General features: G+C 37.2%; 1 long non-coding RNA gene across 2 annotated transcripts; it reads right to left on the reverse strand.

Annotated features, from left to right (window-relative positions):
• Positions 1–370: 370 nt before the first annotated feature.
• Positions 371–8,214, reverse strand: LOC125257092. Of its 2 annotated transcripts, XR_007182239.1 has the most exons (6): positions 7,943–8,214; positions 7,599–7,633; positions 6,792–6,861; positions 5,906–6,071; positions 3,143–3,264; positions 371–616 (listed from the first exon to the last, which is right to left on the reverse strand). It is a non-coding gene; the product is annotated as an uncharacterized LOC125257092 (long non-coding RNA). The 2 variants fall into 2 exon arrangements; XR_007182240.1 differs by lacking the exons at positions 7,599–7,633; positions 7,943–8,214 and adding an exon at positions 7,186–7,577.
• Positions 8,215–16,337: the final 8,123 nt, after the last annotated feature.

The following is a 16,337-nucleotide window of genomic DNA, read 5'->3' on the forward strand; positions in this document are numbered from 1 at the left end:
GTAAATTTACAATAAATTGCAGGTTAATAATTGCATGACTTTCACAGTAAGTTACTGTAACATTTTTACAGTAAATTATTGTGAAATGACAGCTGTATACTGTGACTTCACAGTAATTATGACATCGCATTACTGTGATTTAGCGGTAAGCTGCTGTAGAATTAATGTATTTAACTGTGAAATTACAGTTGGTGTCTATGTATTACTGTAATTTAACAGTAAGCAGCTGTAGAATTCATGTATTTAACTGTGAAATTAGTCTATCTATTACTGTAATTTAGCAGTAAGCAGCTGTAGAATTATTGTACATAACTGTGAATGTCTATCTATTACTGTGATTTAGCATAAATGAAGGACCAAACAAAACTGATAAAAACAGTGACATAACTTTTATTTTTTAGAAGTAAAATACAATTTAATTACATGAATAAAACACTGGGCAACAGGGATTGACACTGGGTAACAGGAACGTGTGTCAAAAGAGAAAGAAGGAGACAGAGAAGAGAGAGTGAGGGAGAGAGATGTAAGAAAAGACAAAAAGGTGGGAATAGAGAGGGTCGCAGGTGTCTCGCTCCTTCCATCGCAGCTGGCACCTGCATAGTGTGGGTTCTATCCACTATATACAAAAGATAAGAAAGACAAAAAGTTTAAGTTACTCTGTGGTGGACTGACTCCCTGTAAGTATGGTGCTCGCATTGTAACACTAATCCTAAAATGTCTACAATTTAAGTAATTTCAACTATTTAAAAAAAATTATGTGAATAGTACTCTTAATTAATATTAAATCAACAAACCAGGACTCTTATCACTCCTGTTACTTTTACCCAGTCCTATTATTTTTCACGTGAGTAACAGGACTGAAAGTAACATGATTGAGGTTAAAAGGTTAGTTCACCCAAAAATGAAAATTCTGTCAGTAATTACAGAGCACAAATTAAGATATTTTTGATGAAATCTGAGAGCTGGATCACTCCTCCATCGGCTTCTAAGGGTTTGAAACTTGCTGGCCCAGAAAAATGTATTAAAGATATCTTTAATATAGTCCAAGTGACTCCAGTAGCTCAATCTTAAGTTTATAAAGCGACGAGAATACTTTGTGCGTAAAAAAAAAAAAAAAAAAAAAAAAACTTTATTCCACAATTCATTTCCTTCTCTGTGGGCCTTGAGTTTTTTCTTGTAGTATAACAGCGTAGCGCTTCTGTGTTATACGTCACACGTATGCTCACTATTGGCCGACGCTGGTCATGTGTGTGATGCATGTGACATATTACACAGAAGCGCTACGCTGTTATACTACATGAATTCACCCGAGGCCCAGAGAGAAGGAAAAAAAATAGTGGAATAAAGTCATTATTTTTGGGGGGGTTTTGCGCACAAAAAGTATTCTCGTTGCTTGGTAAACGTAAGATTGAGCCACTGTAGTCACTTGGACTATATTAATGATGTCTTTAATACATTTTCTGGGCCAGCAAGTTTCAATCCCTTAGAAGCCTATGGAGGAGTGAGACAGCTCTCAGATTTAATCAAAAATATTTTAATTTGTGTTCCGAAGATGAACGAAGGTCTTACGGGGTTGGAACAACATGAGGGTGAGTAATTACTGACAGAATTTTCATTTTTGGGTGAACTAACCCTTTAAGTAAAAATTGCATGCTAAATTGCATAGTAATTCAACACAGTAGCAAGTAATGTAAATTTACACTTAAAAATATTGTAAAGTACTGTAAATTTGACGTTTTTTAGACGTCAAGGCATGTTAAATTCAAATAAACGTAAAAACAATTAATTTTACACATTTATTTTGCAGTCTATCTAAACTCTACATTGAATCAGGAGACACTATAGAACACATTAAAGGGATAGTTCACCCCAAAAATCTTTGGAACACAAATTAAGATATTTTAAGAAATCCGAGAGCTTTCTGTATCCTCCATGGACAGCAATTATTTTACTTTCAAGGCCAGGAAAGATTGTTAAAATAGTCCATATGTATACAGTGGTTAAACCTTAATGTTATGAAGTGACGAGAATACTTTTACTGCGCAGAAACAAAACAACACAAAATAGAATACCGACTTGATTCAACAATTTTTTTCCTTTCTGTGCCAGTATCCGATGCGTTTCACGTGATGTGTTCTCGATCATGCATGTGATTGCATTGCGCACAAAAAGTATTCTCGTCGCATCATAACATTGAGGTTGAACCACTGTAGTCATTATTATTTTAACGATGGTTTTACTACCTTTCTCGGACTTGAAAATGGTTATAACATAGTAGTCTATAGGTGGGATCAGAAAGCTCTCAGATTGCTTAAAATTTTCTTAATTTGTGTAGAACAAAATTCTTGTGTTTGGAACATCATGAGGGGATGTAATTAATGACAGATTTTTCAATTTTGGGTGAACTAACCCTTTAATAGCTTCAGTAAACTTCTTACTGCATAACTACATCTAGCTTAAAGGAACACGCCGACTTTTTGGGACTTTAGCTTATTCACCGTATCCCCCAGAGTTAGATAAGTCCATACATACCCTTCTCATCTCCTTGAGTGCCTCTGTTTGACGCACCCACCGCTAGCCTAGCTTAGCACAAAGACTGGAGGTAAACAGCTCCAGCTAGCATACTGCTCTCAATAAGTGACAAAATAACGCCAACATTTTCCTATTTACATGTTGTGATTTGTATAGTCACAGTGTGTACAAATAACAAGGTCATATGAGACAACCATCTTCTAACTGTATACATACTGGGAACTATATTCTCAGAAGGCGAAGCACTGCTACTTCCCCAAGTATATTCTGAGAATATAGTTCCCAGTATGTATACGGTTAGAAGATGGTTAGAGTCACTGTAACTATACAAATCACAACATGTAAATAGGAAAATGTTGGCGTTATTTTGTCACTTATTGGGAGCAGTATGCTAGCTGGAGCCGTTTACCTCCAGTCTTTGTGCTAAGCTAGGCTAGCGGTGGGTGCCTCAGACAGATTTACGGCAAGCACGGAGATGAGAAGGGTATGTATAGACTTATCGAACTCTGGGGGATACGGGGAATAAGATAAAGTCACAAAAAGTCAGCGTGTTCCTTTAACACAGATACTGTGTTTCATTAGTCCGTTCTTAAATTGGAACACAGCTTACATTAGATTGACATCCATTCGAAGTCAATGAGCTTCCTGATAAGAGTGCAGACTTGCTGGTTCATGTGACCTCTCTGCCTCTTAGATTTTGTGCCTGTCTCTGGGTTGATGCCCAAGAAGCACCTACAAACAAAAAGACAGAAGAAACCTGTTAGTTTAATTCAAGTGTGATGAAAAAGGTGTCAGTTCCCAGTCATCACCTTCAGTGGGTCACTGCTTTTGCAGTACAGAGTCAAACTAAAGTTAGCTCAGTTTAAACAAAGGTGTAATTCAGGTGTAAGTACTGTAATTCAGAAAAAAAAATGCATGGAACTGAACTGAAAAACATTTCCATCACAAACACAGTCAAGAATAGACCTTCACCAAAGTAGAGGTGTGTGATTTACCTAGGCAAAGCATTCGCACACAACAATTTACATAATTTACATGTTCCGTTTGCAGAGGATGGAGTAAGAGCCTGTTGCCTCTCCATCTCCCTATGGCTGTTTCTACTTGTACTCTTCCTCCTAGAATTATTACCCGTTCACAGATGATATGATAAACATTTCATTTCTTATATCTTTTTCACAATAAAGCACCCAGTTTTCTAGTTGTTTCTGACTTTTTTTAAGCTTTGTCTCTGGTCTAATCTGGTCTGGTCTCCAGCACAGAAACACAAATTAAGGCCCCGTCCACACTACTGCGTTTTCGTTTAGAAACGGAGAATTAAAACGAATACGATCTCCGTCCACACCAGCGTTTTAGCTGCGTATTAGAATTGATCTCCGTCCACATTAAAACGACTGAAAACGCGGATCACGTGACCATTCACCAACACTGGGCATACGCGTGCCGTTGTAAACACAACTTCATTGATAAAATTAGGGCTGGGCGATATGACGAAATATATCGTCTGGACGATATAAAATGTCTATCGTTTTATATAAGGCTCTATCGTTTAAGCCACGATAAGGCGTTTTACGGCAGAATTTTACGTCAAGATGCACCTCACGGCATGCCCATGCACACAGCAATACATAAACAAACATGGAGGAAGACAGTAGTAGACGCGGTTCAGACCAGGGTAATTCACCCTTCGCAGGGAGCTTGATTGACAGGCGATCTAACCAATCATAATCAGCCATCCGCCATTTTGTCCGACAAAGCAGTGAGGAGAGATCATAGACAGTATATAAACGGAGAGATAGCAGATTAACATGGGAGGATTTGAAATTGAAAAACGGAATGTACTGACGCCTTTACGTGGTTTAAAACAACATTCCTTCTTATTCCATGTTATGTTCATTCATGTTTATTTGATGCTATAAATGAACTAGAAGGAAGAGATGATCAGTTCACGAGCAGCTTTAACTGATGCTGTACAGTGATCTGTCAGACACATTTAAGAGCCACAAAACGGTATGTATCGTTTAAATTTATAAAAAAAATACCAAATTCGAAAGGTGAGACTTTGTTTAATATGTTTAATATCAAAAGTAACTGAAAAGTAACCTGCTCTGTCCTGTCTGTCAGCGTGTTGTCAGTCTCCTCTCTGCTCCGCGATGTATTTTTCACTGCGTGAGAACATGGTGTGTGCGTGAGAGCAGCGTAGCTTGTCGGACATAGCGACAGTAACTAAGGGGGGCGGGTCTTCGCGAAGGGCAACCAACCCAAACCGAGGAGCTTGTACTTAAAAGAGGGGCGACTTCTGTCGCATCTCGCATGCATGGATGTGGTTTGGATATAAGAAGACCGACGTGGACCAGACAACAGTTGTTTGTAAAGTTTGCCGGCTCCCAGTGCCAACAACGGACTCCAACAATACTAATTTATTTTATCACCTGCGCAAGAACCACGAAAAATAATACAGAGAAAGTCAACGAGCAAAAGCAGCGTTGAGTGGTGACGTAAGCGCTCGAAACAAACTCCAGACACAGACGCTGCAATAAATAAACAAATAAATAAAATAAATATTTAGTCCCTACTACCTTTTATTTGTTTTGTATATCATTTCAAACTGCATTTCCAGATTACAATTTTATATTGACTATTCATGAACTGAATTAACACAAAAATTGTTATATCGTCATGTATATCGTTTTCGGGATATCAAATGAGCTATATCGGGATATGAAATTTTGGCCATATTGCCCAGCAGATAAAATAAAATTAGATAAAATTATCCCACCATGCGCTGGTTCTTCCCGGGTTAACCCAAAACCGCCGCTCCATGTGCGGTCAGTACCGCCGCTGCACACAGGAATTGTCACAGATCGCTGAAATGATAGCTTGCCTCTGGCGCATGTAGGCAGTTATAGCATTGTAAAATGCAGAATTTACTTGCACAACAGCTGCTAGCAAAGATATACGCCATGACTGACGACACCCAATCATAGAGCCGAGCGTGAGCCTCTACTACGCCATCGTTTCTAAAGTCCTTCGTTTTGACCCGTCCACACTAAAACGCCCTCCGGAGATTCAAAACGAAAAACGGGTCGGCAGCGTTTCTAAACTTCTCCATTTTGGGTCTCCGTTTTTGCCGTTTTAGTGTGGACGGGAGGTGCAAACGTAGCAAAAGGTCTCCGTTTTTAAACGAAAACGCACTAGTGTGGACGGGGCCTAAGTCTGCAACACACCACTTGTTTGAGGGGGAGAAAGGGGGGTCATCACCGTTTGGCTGCTGTGGTCCTGAGCGGATTGCAAAACACAATACATCCAAACATTCCTTGTTTAACCCAACAAATAAAAAGCAAGCCCTCAAGTACAATATTACTGTAGATATTACCTTTGGATAAATTCCAGAGTACAAGCAGCATCTTCAGCATACTTCAAGTTAAAATTGTAGTAGCTGGAAAAAATAGCAGCCAGACCAGTTGTAAAGTCAAGGTGAGGTCCCATGACCACTTGACCCTCCAACGACAGCATCCATGCCCTTGGTTTCATTATGTCACCTGAAACAAAACCAGATACACTCATCATGGACAACTGTTCAGTAAAGGAATACATTTTTTTTATTTATTTTTAATTAAGAGTAAAAATAGTTGTGGCATATTCTAACTACTGTGTGTTACATTTCTTTAAAAGAAAATGTCAATACATTCCATATGTTGAACAGTAAATAAGTAAATAAAGTTTCAGGTGTACAGTATAATTCACACCACCACATACCTTATCACTTAAAAGTTTCTTTTGGATATTAAAAATCTGTCCTTTTCATAATAGATTATTATTTTTTTTTAAAGCCATGAGAATTGCAATTTACACTTTTTTAAGACCAAGTCGTTCAATTGGGGAGTGATAGCAGATTGTTTATGTTGACTTTTTGTTTACATTTAGATCCTTTAAATGAAATTAATACATGAGCATCATACTCAGAAGACTACTCACTCTCAGGTTATCTTTTTAACAGATTTTTTTGTATATTAAGGGACTATATGGAACTTTGTTTGTGGTGCTCAAAGTGCAAAAATGTTTTTTTGAAAAACTCAACAGCAATGTCTTTTTCCAGAAATCATGACCTGGTTTACTTAAGATAATCCAGACCTTATTGTGAGCAGTTTCATGAAGGAACTATCGGTTGAAAGAAAATAGTTACTACATGAAACTGCTCACAACAAATCTGTGGATGACTTGACAGAATACATTCAAAATGAGGAAGACATCAACATTACCTTGAACAATCAAGCGAGGGGTGCTTGGTAGCATCACAGTCCCTTCTACATCAGTGGCTGTGGCACAAGGCTGCAAAAATAACAGTAGAATAAGATTCAACTGTTAATAATCTGTACCTATAGTAGCTATATTTGTGAACAAATCTTCCCTTGGCCCCCATTGATTTATCTTAGATTAGGCAGTACACATTTGGTAAAGTTTAGAATGTGATCATGACAATGTGACTGGTTAAAGATAAATGTGAAAATATAGAATCTATTAAGGACTACTCGGGTTTTTAACTTTAAAATGAACAGTGTATAGTGTAGCTAGAAAGCTACATCACCACCCTGTAGGCTACTGGAAACTAAACTATACGGTTTGTATTTAAGTTGAATATACAAACACCATTACCAGATGACGATTAAAAGACAATAATTACAAACGTATATCCTACAGATACAAATCACTGCAATTACTTTGGACTGTCTAGTTATAACCAACATTAATGTACTGGCAAAACACAGATAAGTGCACATTGGTCTAACAGCGGGAAAACTGCCGCGCAAAACATTTATTTTGGCAGTGGAAAATTCCAGAGACAAGATAAAAAAAAAAAAAAAAAAAAATACATGGACATGCGCACTTCATTTTTCTGTTGACCAGAAAGACAACGGTTGCTCCGTTTCACACACACAGCAGGGAAGAAAATTATAAAGTTACTAATTTTAGATGAATTTAATCCACCTTTGCCCAAATCCACAAACACCATAATTTATCTAGTTGATAATAACTGTCATAATACCCACATTAAGGCCACATCTTACCTTATAACTTTATGTATCGTCGGTCAATGTAGAAGCTGTGGTAAAAGAGAGAACGCTGTTAGAGTAACTAATATAAGCTTTAAGTAAAGCTAAAGTTAAATGTTCGACGGTGTATCTAATCAGACATCTCACAGTTAACTTAATACGGTATAATTAACACTACAACCAACGTCTTTTCATTCAAATTTGCGCGCTTAAACGTCGACGCGAGTCTGCTCCAGCTAAGTTACAAAAACATGACAACAGAACCTACAACTAACGCTAATTTGGTTCATACTTTTAAATTACATGCACTATCATATAAAAAACATCAAATTGATAAAGTTTGACATTTAAACACTTACCGCTGTCTGAATCCACCGAATGGGACCACGTAGATCAGAGAGCTCTGATGACGCTCTGATGACGCTGCCGCAGTTGCCACTCAAAAAAGTCAAAAAAGACGGCATTCACAGTAGTTTCTTGTAAAAGCCCCGCGCCTGCATTATTTTCACAGTAAAAGTCTAAATACGGTATTATATTGTGAATTATCACAGTTAAAGCCTGTGAAGTGGTAATAATGTAATTAACTGTGAAATATTACAGTTATATCTTGTGAAATCCTGGAAAAATTTTACAGTGTATGTATAGAAGTGTTCATCCAATCCAGATACAAATTAACTTTGTAAATCTGGATATTATATGCATATATTAGCAAATACTTGGGCAAAAATTTAAAATTAAATGACAGAGTTTATTGCAAGGTAAGGCTTGGCTATATTGTTATTGTTTGTTGCTAATTTATTTAACAGAAGTTTTCTAATGGGTGATGAATTTGCCTTCAGATGCGTCACACACTCGCTGGCTTGGTTTGCTTAGAGATGATTTATTCGCTGCTGCAGCACATATTTGGGAATGAATGAATAGTAAAATGTGGTGTTTCGTGCCATCTTGTGGGGTAGTAAATAGAGAACGTAATCGGGAATGCCATGCCAAAAGACTTGTATTTTCAAGTCTCTTTCTTTAAGTCCAAATCAAGCCTCGAGTCAAGTATAGGGTCTGTTGTTCACGAGTACAAGTCAAGTCATTGTTTTTGCGTCTATAAGTCACAGACTCAAGTTTCCATCTCTGTGTATAACATTAGCAAGTAGCAACACATTATTAGCAGCTGTTTGATAATGTTATCAAGCAAAAGGCTAATCATATTAATTTTCGTCATGTGTCCGACGTTGTAAAAAGCAATACCATTATGCAACGTTTACCTCAGTAAGTTGACAGATCTCTGAGCTTGTTCGAGTGAGTGGAGGTCGGGCTACTTAGCATATTCATAGGTCCAAGTATATTAAATGAAGCAAGGGTGTAGAGTTAAATACAAACAATTTAAAGGCATGAAGAATTTTTTTTCACAGGAAAAAATGTTTAAATATATCATTTTTGTGATCAAAGATGAGTTTTAAGGGATAAAATTATTGACTACAGGGGGATTTTAAAGGATTAGTCTACTTTCAAATCAAATTTTCCTGATAATTTACTCACCCCATGTCATCCAAGATGTAAATGTCTTTATTTCTTCAGTCGAAAAGAAATGAAGGTTTTTGATGAAAACATTCCAGGATTATTCTCCTTATAGTGGACTTCAATGGGCACCAAACGGTTGAAGGTCAAAATTACAGTTTCAGTGCAGCTTCAAAGGGCTTTAAACGATACCAGACGAGGAATAAGGGTCTTATCTAGCGAAACGATCTGTCATTTTCGAAAAAAATGTAAATGTATATGCTTTATGTAAACAAATGGTCGCCTTTGTAAGTGCTTCCGCTTTCCGTATTCTTCAAAAAGTTTACGCTGTATATCCTACGCCTTCCCTATTCTACTTACGGAAAAAATGTAACTGGCGCTGCGTTCGTTGCGTAAGTAGAATAGGGAAGGTGTAGGACATACAGCGTAAACTTTTTGGAGAATACGGAAATGCGGTTTTGGCGGAAGCACTTCGAAGGTGATCATTTGTTTACATAAAGCATATACATTTACATTTTTTTTGAAAATGACCGATCGTTTAGCTAGATAAGACCCTTATTCCTCATCTGGTATCGTTTAAAGCCTTTGAAGCTGCACTGAAATTGTAATTTTGACCTTCAACCGTTTGGAGGCCATTGAAGTCCACTATAAGGAGAATAATCCTGGAATGTTTTCATCAAAAACCTTCATTTCTTTTCGACTGAAGAAATAAAGAAATAAACATCTTGGATGCCATGGGGGTGAGTAAATTATCAGGAAAATTTTATTTGAAAGTGGACTAATCCTTTAAGTACTCTGGTTTAATTTTACAATAAATACATTTAAATGAAACGAGTGAGTGTGTCCGCTGTGTGATGGGAAAGAAATGCTGGCCTAAAATACCAAGATGAGTAGTCTTTATGCAGTATTGCTATCGTTTATGGGAATAATTGACATCAGAATGTTGAGATTGACCAATTAGAATCAAACGTTTCAGTGAGACATGTAATGCTTGAACTCCACTAGTTGGCACATTTCAATTTTTCCAGATGCAAAAGTAGGGGTTACGAATTGAAACAGTTTATATGGTTTGCAATCTCAATTTATACAGTGTTATATGATTTATTTGGTCTATAATTCCAAATTGAGGGTGGGAATATGACGAGTGTATCTAGATGAGTGAACAGGGTTGAATTGCAGACTCAGAATGTAGCATTCAATGTCAGGGCACTGAGACCGAACTCAGCAGGCTAGCTGGCCTTAGAAAGGCCGGGTGATTTGGACCAATCTGAGCTCAGTGGTTCTCCAACAAGACAGACACGGAGAAGCAACCGGGCATGAACTGACCATCACATTAAGTCAAGCGAGGTACGGTTTGGAAATGTCAGTCTCCTCACTTGGGGACGGAAGGGAAGTTGGGATGCAATAAGTGTGGCGATGTGTGTGAGATAGAGAAGTAGGATGAGTGGGCATAGCCAAAAGTAGCCACAGGGGCTCTGCGATCATCCAGTCAGCTGGAGTTTCCCGTGACAGTGTTGGAAGAAGGACTTTGACAGTCCGGAGCTTTGTTGAAATGGATCTCAAAGGATGGGGTGAGGGGTTAGAGGTGAACACTATGTGTTTTCTGATAGAAGAACAAGACGGAAAGTCTTCCACTGGCAGCAATTTTAAACAAGACATGAAAAGACATGCAGGATTGGCGGAGCTTGGCGATTTGTGCCGGGCAAGGTTTGTACTGCCTGTGGACCCCCGATGTGTAGGAACCAGGTGCACTATATCTCAAAGTCTGTGGTGAAATAGCCTATTATTTAGAAAGTGCAGTGAGGCAAGGTGAAAGTGTTAGAGAATACAGTACTTTTGAATGGGTTTGCACAGTAGACACTAAATTAAATTTCGGGTTAGAAAGAAACTTTACTTTTTTCTTTTTTTTTTTTTTTACTAAGGCATTGAGCCTGTTTTTGCATTATTCTAAGAAGTCCAAAAGTGACAGTAAAGACAGTTAATATGTTACAAAAAATGGTATCACTGTTTCCACATAGATATTAAAGGATTAGTTCACTTTCAAATGAAAATTACCCCAAGCTTTACTCACCCTTAAGCCATCCTAGGTGTATATGACTTTCTTCTTTCTGATGAACACAACTGGAGATATATTAATAAATATCCTGACACATCCAAGCTTTATAATGGAAGTGAGTGGGATCAACGAGTATGAGCTGAAGAAAATCCACATCCATCCATCATAAACATATTCCACACAGCTCTGGGGGGTTAATAAAGGTCTTCTGAAGCGAAGCGATGTGTTTGTGTAAAAAAAAAAAAAAAAAAAATCCATAAGAATATAAAGTAAAATATCTAGCTTTTTGAACTGTGAGAGTTTTACACATTTTCTCCGTAAGTAGAATACAGAAGACCGAAAAAATGTTTATTGAGCACCAAATTTGCATATTAGAATGATTTCTGAAAGATCATGTGACACTGAAGATTGCTAAAAATTCAGCTTTGCCATCACAGGACTAAATTATACTTATTCAAATAGAAAACATATTTTCAAACATACTCTATTTACTGTATTTCTCATCAAATAATTGCAGCCTTCATGAACATAAGAAACTAATTTAAAAAACAACAATGTTTGTCATGTTTTACGCACTGTAAAAGCGAACAGTGAAATGAATTAAATGAAATGAGTTTGATTCACTCAAATAATAATTCAAGTTCATTGTACTTAATAGAAAAAAGTTGCGTGAACTCAAAATTTCATTGTAGTAAGCTGAACTTAATATGATTGAGTTGAGTTGCAGCAGATTTCTAATTCCCAGCCTGCTTTGCGTCAGACTGTATAAATAAATGTTGAAATTAAGTGTTATTTTGTGTGCTTTTGCACAAGATTAACATAGGGAGACACAAGTTAGTGTTATGTTGGGATTTACAGGCGGTTCTGTTATGTTGGTTTTGTAGGGTTACCGTTGTGGTGAAGAGTAGAACCTGTGGTTAGGTTGAGGATAGGCTACAAAACTTTTAAGACCATATATAGGCCTACTGTATGTTGTTTGATTATATACATGCAAGTATATAATGACAGTCTCTTTGATAGTTATAATAGCATGCGTTATTTGCTATCTAACATTTAACCAAGATCTGAATGTGATGTTTATGTAAATGAATTTTATGTAATTAACATTATGATGAGTTGGGCGAGGATGTGAACTGTGGGAGAGAAGGGATGCCGGTGATGTGATTGTTAATGAGAGACACCTGTGCACCACACTGACCTTTCTCCACTTCCACAGCTCTCGGCCCCACCCTACTTGTCACAAAAATTTTCTACGAATTAAAAAAAATGAGTTGGTTTACTTAAATGTTTTGAGGAAATACGTTTCCTCAAATGTTTTGAGTATTCTGAACTTATTGAGTTTTACAGTGCGCTTATCTTCAGTAAATGCATGAGCTTTAATTTAATTAATTTTTAATGTAAAAATTTTAATTTTTAATGTTAACATATTCATCAACGGGACTTTAAAGAAGTGCACAAATATTTGCTTGCAACTCTTGTCTGTATGATTATTTGATTCAAATCTTGGATCCAAAATAGAAGTTGACTGAACTTGATTCCGCACATACAGTAATTCATTGTTCTTTGTGCAGTACCTGCATCTAGGTGTGATTCCATTGACTACAGCATAAAAATTCTTCCCTATGTCTGAGAGGGCATTGGGTGCTTCGGTAGACGGCACCGGTGGTTATGAGCAGCATATGATCTAATTTGTTTCTTATAGTGGTGCATTAACTGCAAAGCCTCTTATCTTATTGTATAGGCTCTCTACTGCGCTATAGTGCAGTCAAGGCCGGTCCCTTCACTAATGGAGACCAAACTCTCTAGCTTCCAGTGGAGCCGGACGAGCTTGCAAATGGCACGCATAAATCATGCATCCCACACCGCAAAGCACCTGTTAATAATGGACCTGTTAAAAATGCATGTGGTGAGGTACAGCCCATCCTCCGGGCGATGCGGTGGGAATGGGAGGTTGCGCTGGGTAAAAAAGCAAATAGGTGCATTCCTCTCTAGCTTTCATCGGCGGCATTGCCGTAAGTGATGAATAAATGTCTCGTCCTTTCAAAGCAGTGGCTTAAAAGGCTGTTGGGATGCATAAACAGCAGTGAAGTTGTCATTCATTTACTTCCCCCCGACAGCAAATGACACGACAGGCCACGGCTGTGTGTTATTGTATCTCACGCCTGAACAGAGTGATACTAAGTGAGTCATTTAGACTTCTGCTTCATCTACCCAGTGCGAGGGGGCGGCTCCCTCGCTGACCATTAAAGGCAGCACATCAATTGCGAATAATGAGTAGGACTAACATGAGGGTTGTAATAGCGGATCCCTGGGTCCCAGGCCTGCGTGAGTTGTGGAACGGCGCGGCGTGTTCATAATCAGCAGTAATGCAGGAAGGTGAGGAGGTCCGGCGAAAGGAAAACAAGGGATTCAAACCTTTTTTGTGACTGATATACCTTACGGTCTAATATCACTACTAGTAATACTCCAAATGAATACTTATGATTTGTTTGATCAAACAGTTGATTTATTTATTTGATTATCTTTGCTTAATAGAAAGTTCAAAGGAATAACATTTATTAGAAATACAAATCTTTTGAAACATTATAAATATATTTACTGTCACTTTTGGTCAATTGGTAAATAAAAGCGTTGTTTTTATTTTTATTTTTTTTAAATCTTACCCCAAACTTTAGAATTGTAGTGTATCATTTAGTTTCCACAAAAATATTAATCAACACAACTGATTTCAACATTGATAACGTTAAGAAACCAAATCAGCATATTATAAAGATTTCGGAAGGATCATGTGACGCTGAAGACTGGAGTAATGATGCTGAAAATTCAGCTTATTTTAAAATGTTTTCAAATAGAAAACTGTTCTTTTAAAGGTGCCATCGAATTGAAAATTGAATTTACCTCGGCATAGTTGAATAACAAGAGTTCAGTACATGGAAATGACATACAGTGAGTTTCAAACTCCATTGTTTCCTCCTTCTTATATAAATCTCATTTGTTTAAAAGACCTCCGAAGAACAGGCGAATCTCAACATAACACCGACTGTTACGTAACAGTCGGGGTGTACGCCCCCAATATTTGCATATGCCAGCCCATGATCGAGGCATTACACAAGGGCAGCCAGTATTAATGTCTGGATCTGTGCACAGCTGAATCTTCAGACTAGGTAAGCAAGCAAGGACAACAGCGAAAAATGGCAGATGGAGCAATAATAACTAACATGATCCATGATAACATGCTATTTTTAGTGATATTTGTAAATTGTCTTTCTAAATGTTTCGTTAGCATGTTGCTAATGTACTGTTAAATGTGGTTAAAGTTACCATCGTTTATTACTGTATTCACGGAGACAAGAGCCGTCCTTATTTCCATTATTAAACACTCGCAGTCTGTAGAATGCATAAACACAACTTCATTCTTTATAAATCTCTCCAACAGTGTAGCATTAGCCGTTAGCCACGGAGCACTATCAAACTCATTCAGAATCAAATGTAAACATCCAAATAAATACCATACTTACACGATTAGACATGCTGCATGACGAACACTTTGTAAAGATCCATTTTGATTATATTAGCTGTGTGAACTTTATGCAATGATAGAGTCGAGAGCTTGGGAGGGGGCGGAGAGCACGAGCAATTAAAGGGGTCGCAGCATGAATCGGCGCATTTCTAATTATGCCTCAAAATAGGCAGTTAAAAAAATTAATTTAAAAAAATCTATGGGGTATTTTGAGCTGAAACTTCACAGACACATTCAGGGGACACCTTAGACTTATATTACATCTTGTAAAAAAACGTTCGATGGCACCTTTAAATTAAACAATATTTCACAATATTACTGATATTACTTTAGTTTTTGATCAAATAAATAAATGCAGCCAATGTGATAATAAGATACTTCTTTCAAAACAATTCAAACATTTAATTTTTCTAATGCTGTACATTATAATGTTGTAATGCCAAAATTGTTTGATTTTCATTTCTCCCAACAAGCCTCTCTCACATTTACAGAAAAGCGATGTCTTAATAAATAGTCAGCCATAACATCTGCTACACAGCTGTGTCCACATTTCTTTTTTTCCTTTATAAGATCAATCTTATAGGAAATGTTTCCTCAGAATCTGTGTTCACTATTAGGTAAGGAATCCAAAATTATGGTTCAGGCTCTATTCATAAATCCTCTCTCACACGTCTTAATAAATAGAGTCGGCCATAACATCTGCTTCACAGCTGCAAGGACAAGTGTCCACATTTCTTTCTGCTTGTATAGAATCAGCCTTATGAGGAACGTTCTCTTTCAGACCATTAAGTAAGGAAGCCGGAATTATGGTTGAGGCTTCATATTTATTCATGTGCCCAGTATGTTGACCAACTATAGAAGATTGGATCGGAAATAGAGCATGATCCCTCCCCCTTATGTTTTTTCCTCTGCTCATAGATAAAGTAATTGGATCTCAGCTTGACAGAAAAGAAAACAAAAGAGAAAATTGGCAAGATATTTGTTTTGTTTCTGCAAACCATGTCTCCATGGTACAATCTACATTCTTTTTTTTTTTTTTATAAAGAGGCCTGAATTTTTCAAAATCAAAATCTTGTTTTCCCCCAAGCAGAACATCAAAGGAGGATATGAGAGAACAGTATCTAAATTGGCCCTAAAAAAGCAGTGAAAGGGTTTTGAATAGCTGTCTTTTTTTTTTTTCAGTCTTGGACAGCACAAACTGTACTATAAGGGTTATGAGAACCGCCACGGACCAGACACACATTATGAAGTCACATTATGAAATTCAACCCATTGTTTATATATTATTCTATAAAGTCATATTTAGAAGGGGTGTTTGCCATTCAGAATCAACTGATAGTGCCCTTTAAATTTTAATTGAGGTACCAAATACGATGCAGAATTACAATTTGAACATAAAGAATTAAAGTGCCTGTATTATGCTTTTTCGGATATTTCCTGTTATATAAAGCACTGCAAACGTCCAAACATCAAAATGCATGATAAATGAAGTTATTGTCTCCCAAAATAACAATTTTTAAACTGCCTGAAACCTACATAGGTTTGTAACACATTTGCATAATGCTAGTCTGTGGTCTTCATTGGTTGCCCATGAACAACATGTACTTTGACCTACTCTCAAACACTGCAGTAGGAGCTGAGGCCTGGAAGAGTTTGGTTCATGTTAAAA

The sequence above is a fragment of the Megalobrama amblycephala genome, linkage group LG21 (genome assembly GCF_018812025.1).
Source record: "Megalobrama amblycephala isolate DHTTF-2021 linkage group LG21, ASM1881202v1, whole genome shotgun sequence".
Lineage (NCBI taxonomy): Eukaryota > Metazoa > Chordata > Actinopteri > Cypriniformes > Xenocyprididae > Megalobrama > Megalobrama amblycephala.